This window comes from Mastomys coucha, unplaced genomic scaffold, assembly GCF_008632895.1.
Source record: "Mastomys coucha isolate ucsf_1 unplaced genomic scaffold, UCSF_Mcou_1 pScaffold13, whole genome shotgun sequence".
NCBI classification, from domain to species: Eukaryota; Metazoa; Chordata; class Mammalia; order Rodentia; family Muridae; genus Mastomys; species Mastomys coucha.
Window position 1 is genome coordinate 66,259,207 of NW_022196895.1, and position 6,191 is coordinate 66,265,397.

Sequence of the window (6,191 nt, forward strand, 5' to 3'; positions counted from 1 at the left end):
CTCTCCTCTCTCTCTCTGTCTCTCTTTCTCTCTCTCTCTTTCTATCTCTGCTTATGAGTTAGAATGTAGCTCTCAGCTACCATTACAGCACCATGCCTCCCTGTATGCCACCATGTACCCTACTATGGTGATAATAGACTAAACCTCTAAAACTGTAAGCTAGCTCCCAGTTAAATATGTTCCTTTGTAAAGGTTTCCGTGGTCATGGTGTCTTTCCACAGCAGTAGGACAGCAATTAAGACACTTACCCTCATGCCTTAGGGAAAAATATCCTGACCATAGAAGTATGTGTAGAAAGAGAGATGACCCCCTAATGGCCAAACAGTAATTATTTAAACAAAAATCCAAGCATTTGTCTATGGTCATACCACCCCGAACGCGTCTGATCTCCTCTGATCTCTGAAGCTAAGCAGGGTCAGGCCTGGTTAGTACTTGGATGGGAGACCACATGGGAATACCGGATGCTGTAGGCTTTAAAAAGGGGGTGGGGGAGTCTAGAGAGATGGCTCAGTGGCTAAGAGCACCGACTGCTCTTCCAGAGGTCCTGAGTTCAATTCCCAGCAACCACATGGTGGCTCACAGCCATCTGTAATGGGATCTGGTGCACTCTTCTGATGTGTCTGAAGACAGCTACAGTGTACTCACACAAAATAAATAAATCTTTTTAAAAATTCAAGCATTTTGAAGATGTGTCATATTTCTACCCTCCTAGTACATTATTTCCAAAGGCCAAATTTGGTATATATAATTTTGATTTGTGTCCAATGATAAAACTTAAAAAGAAGTATTTGTTAGTGGTAGGACAAAGAATCTCTACTTTTAGATACCATTGGATAGCACTCAGTGGGTGCTACAGTAGTAAGTGTCAGATGAATCTTTGAGGCACTTAAGACACTTACAAGGAAAGGATGTGTGTGTTCTTACCAATGGATGTATTATGTGATCACAATCTGGTTCTCATTAGACCTCCAGGTATGTTTATCATGTGTGCTCACCTGACAAGGTGTCAAAGTATAGCATTAGAATTCCACCTCCACTTACTTTTCCATCTCTCTGATTAAAAGACAAAAATAATGGGTGGTATAAAAGGCAAGGGCAGACATTTGACAAACTAAATAATCTGTGGTGGAGATCAAGCAACCAAGAATCTACTGGACTTCCTTAAAATTTTATAAGGTGGAATTATTAATAACTGCCTTTTCAATAACAAATAGTTCTACAGCAGTCAGAACACTGGTCATAGGTTCTGTAGAGAAAACTTAGCAATTTGAGTGAAGAAGACAAAGTAAACTTAATCAGAGATAATGAGGTTAGGTTAAATAAATGGATCTGAGTTTATGTCATTTTTTTAAAGTAACTATTATCATTTGCTTTATGTCTAAAGGGATTTTGTATGCATGTCCATCTGTGTACATGTGCAGACAAGGCTCAAGAAACCCAGAAAATAGCATTAGATACCCTGGGTTTTATTCAGCTAAAATATGAACAATCAATTATGTTACCAAGGCTTTACTTTTCTGAGGAGAAGGAAAAAGGTCAATGGGGGAGAGATTTGTAAAGGTGAAACTAGGAAAAAAGGGGGGACCTATGACCAGATGTAAGTTGAATTTAAAAAATTACATTACCAAAATTTGTACATGTAGGTTAATATTAGAAATTATGTTATCATGCATAATATACTATATAAGAAAACATTAAGGTTTATGATGGACTGTGTTAAAAGCTTAGAAAACTGACTTTTCTTCAAGTCTTTCTTATTTTCTCTGACGATTAAAAACACAAGTTTCTATGTAAATATTGCATCTATCACTATAAAAGAAAATGATAACAATAAAACACATGGGTTCTATTTCAGGAGTTCAATGCTTACTATATATATATATATATATATATATATATATATATATATATATATATAGTTGTATATATATTTTGTTGTTCTCCTCTGTGAAAATAGACTACAACAACCTAACACCAATATCTACATTCTGTTTGGTCATTGTCCTTTATACTTAAACTCACTAGAAATAAGTCAGTTGGTTGAAGTTACCATCTTATTACATCTGGTACATCTGTTTAGAGAAGACACCAAGGAGCAATCAATACTAGATGAACAGCAACCATTCATGAGGGAGCAGTTATGAATTCCCATTCAGCCCTCCAGGAAAAAATTCTGAAATTATGACATATTGTATTTTTTATATATTTTAAAAACATCTCTTCAATCTCCCTCCCTTTGCCTTTGGGGCTATCTCCATGATACTTTTAAAAGATTATTCTTGTCGCTGCTTCCTTCCCAATTCAGCATGACCATCTTTCTTCCTGTTCTTTGGTATTTATAACTTAACTCATCACAGCTTGACATGTTCAGGATCCTTTCCAGGCACTAAAACTTTCTAGTTCAATGCCCTCAGCTTCTAGTGGGGTGGAGGGAGGCAAGGAGTATCTATCCTGAGTATTCTCCTCAGGAATGCAACTCTGAGATCCAGTGAGCCGGATATACACATAACTATTAGTGTATTTACCAATGTTGTTCCTGATAGACTCCCGAGAGAAAAGACATATAACAATTCTAACGTCTTCAGACATAATTGCTAAAAAAAAAACAAAAAAAAAAAAAAAAAAAAAAAAAAAAAAAAAAAACCAACTCTGATTTACATAAACACAGTGAAAATAATTGAAGTCAATGAGCTACTCTCAGTGAAGAAGTAAACAATTTGTACCTAACACACATATCTAGAAAGATCTTTATGAAACAGACGTACAAAGTGTTGGTAAAGATAATATTTGGATTGCTTTTAAGCTTTCTGCTAAATGACTCTTAAAATGACCATTAAAAACTCACTCAAAAGTAATACTGTTTTATGATAACTATTCCATTAGCAGTAATCAACTAGAGAACCAACAACAACTTTTATTACTGATAGAATGGACATGTTAGACCTCCCATCTACTCTAACTCAGCCGCTCTTATATCCCCCAGAAGAGAAATGGACCAGTTGTTTATTATGGCCAGGAATTTCTTTCTGACTTTTATGTTCATAGCTGATAGGTTTTAGATGAGCAGATGGTTCAAGAGACACCGAGATGAGTTACTGGGGAGTAGGGCATTTATCAGAAAAGTTATAAACTCCACAGACAGGCAGACAGAGAGAAAATAGTATGGCAGGGACTCCAAGGGCAAGTTAGGTCTCTTCAGGAAATCCAAGAGAGCAGGATCATCTTTTTAGACCCCTTTTGAGAATGAAATAGGGTTACAACAAGAGCTGGTAGCCAGACTCTCTGGTTCCCCGGCAGAATGTAGGGATTGTGTGAAGGTACCTGATGTCCCACTTCCTGATGAGATTTCATAGTGTGAGAAAGTCTGTTAGCAGGCTGCTTGCAGACAATGCCACAGTATGTGCCTGACAGTACAGGTGAGAGTTAGAGAAAAAGTAGCCTCTATATTCTAGTATTACCCTCTTATAGAACCCACCTTCAGGGCTGATCTAAGAGTGAAGCAACTGATTCTCCCATAAAGAATGCCCTTGATTTCATCAGCAGAACACAGAGAAATAAGAAAATCAAGCTCCAGAGTTAGAGAGATGAGAAGACATCTTGGAAATGCTGATGCGTTGCCCTTAGCCTAAAGCCGCCAGACGTCTATGGAAGGATCTGCTTACCTTGTGCACAGCACATGTAAGAATTATAAGCACAGAATATTATAAAGAGAAGCATTGAGGTCTCCTGAAGTATTAAGAAGAGTAGTTTTTTGAAGGTTTGTGGGATTTTAATTTTATTTTATTTGGGGGTTTGTTTTGATTTTTTATCTTTGAAGTAAACTGTAGATTTTTTTTTTCAAAATGCAGGGCATATTTTTATGTAAAACTATATACTAGAGACTGTGAACAAATTCTGTTGCATTGTTGAAGAGAAATATGTGCATGCGTAGCTTTGACTTTTTACAAATCTTACAAAGATATTCTCCACTTTTTCAAAATCTATTTATTTGTCTTTTGAGTCTTTCACATCAGGGCAGGCCCCATGTTCAGGAGTCAGTAATCAACACAAACGTTTGTGGCAGGGTTTTTTTTTGTTTGTTTGTTTGCTTTTGTTTTGTTTTTACTATACAGAGAAATAACAAGAAGTTGTATAGGTGTGGGGGAGCATCTGGGGAGAGCTGAGGGATGGGGAGGAAATTATAAAAATAGACTGTATTCACTATTTTCAGCTAAGTAGTTCTAACCAGAGTCAACTGTAGAGAGTGACATTGACTCAACCTCTGGATCATACGGGCAATAAAGTCACATGGAAGGTGAAGAAACAAAATGTCTCATTGATTTGTTCTTTCAAAAATCAGTATAACACAGTATCTCCCAAGAAGTACATCTGAAGCCTCTGAGCCATTAGCACTCTGAGTATATTAGACAAGGCATGAAACATTAAATACATGAAATCCTGTTGAAGTGTATCTAATACGACATTGCCTAAGAAGTGACAGCATAGTGAGTTTTCCCTTCAGGCTGGTTATATACATGACACGTTGCTAGTAATCACCAAGCATCCTCTTCAGTCTCATAGAACACTCTGAGATGATTTTAGATGGATGTGTTGTCCATCAAGGATAGAGTTCTCTTTGGCCTATGTCTATGCAGCCAGCTATGGTCAGAAAGCTAAATGTTCCCCATTGCCACCAGAGAAGGTACTATATGACTTAGAGAGTCCTTCCTTTCCATTGTCTTTCCCTTCTGTTTGAATGTAGATGAGTGGCTAAGAAATCTGGTAATAGAGAAATGAGCATGTCCTATTATATCAAGGCATCCAGCTGAAGAAATCTATACCTCAAAAGACAGAGAACTACTGCAGTGCCATAGACTTCTGTAATGGTGAAATCATGCCATTACAGACATATCAACATATTATGCCACAGAGATAATATCTTTTTGTTTTGTTTTGTTTTGTTTCAAGACAGGGTTTCTCTGTGTAGCCCTGGCTGTCCTAAAACTCACTGTGTAGACCAGTCTGGTTCAAACTCAGAAATTCACCTGCCTCTGCCTCCCAAATGCTAGGATTAAAGGTGTGTGCCACTACTGCCCAGCTCAGAGATGATATATTAATTTGACCCTGGAGTATCATGGCCACACTATAGATAAAATTTCACAAGCATTTATGTACATCATGCCTTATTTCACTAGCCTACACATGAACAAAACAGTTTCTTGTGCTTGTACAATAACTGGAATGTTCCATTGTCCAAATTGCTAATTGATTGAATGGGTGCCAGATACATTTATAAAATAATGGAGATTATATGTTCTCCTAAGATCCATAGAATTTCTACTTTCTCCAAGAACATTTCTTGCAAAGGTCTTATTACATTATTCAATAGCAAGCAGAACATACTTAGGTTATCTGGATGTGCAAAAATTGCAGGGAAAAAAAAACAATGGACACCATCGACATTCTACCTAGAAAACATTGCTAGTGCCTTCTATCCTGCATCTCTACCTGGGGCAGATCATGTGCTCCAGATGCCTTCCCACACCCAGAGACATCTTGACTCCCAGGAGGTTGTCAACCAGGCTCACAGGTAAGATACTCAGCCCCAACCCCAATACTTGGCCTAACTAGAACCCCTACAGGACCCAACTGATGCAGGACCTATCCACCCAGCTAGAGTCACATCTTCCTTCAGGTCCACAACTGCACCCAGGGGCACGTGGGGTGCTCCAGCCCCACCCCTGACCATACCCAGAGACAGCTGGACTCATTGGAGGTCCTTTATGACCAGACTTACAGATCTGGCACTCCAGACCCCCTTCCACACCCAGGGACAGCCTGCTTGAGGAGGTCCATCATAACCAGGTTCATCAGAGGGACATGCTCCAGTCAAGGTAGCAAGGCCAGTTAACACCAGAGATAACCAGATGGCAAAAGGTAAGCACAAGAACACAAGCAACAGAAATCAATGCCACTTGGCATCATCAAAACCCAGTTCTCCCAACATAGTAAACCCTAGATACCCTAACACATCTAAAAAAAGGTATCCTTCAGGATTCTAACCAAAAATACCATCTCATAAAGATGATAGAGGGCCTTAAGGAGGACATAAATAACTCTCTTAAAGAAATACGGGGGAACATGGGTAAGCAGGTAGAAGCCCTTAGAGAGGAAACACATAAATCCATTAAAGCCCACATATTCAGGGAAAA

At 38.4% G+C, this 6,191-nt stretch overlaps 1 pseudogene; it reads left to right on the forward strand.

The window, feature by feature from the left end:
* Positions 1 to 354: 354 nt before the first annotated feature.
* Positions 355 to 473, forward strand: LOC116087843 (annotated as a pseudogene).
* Positions 474 to 6,191: the final 5,718 nt, after the last annotated feature.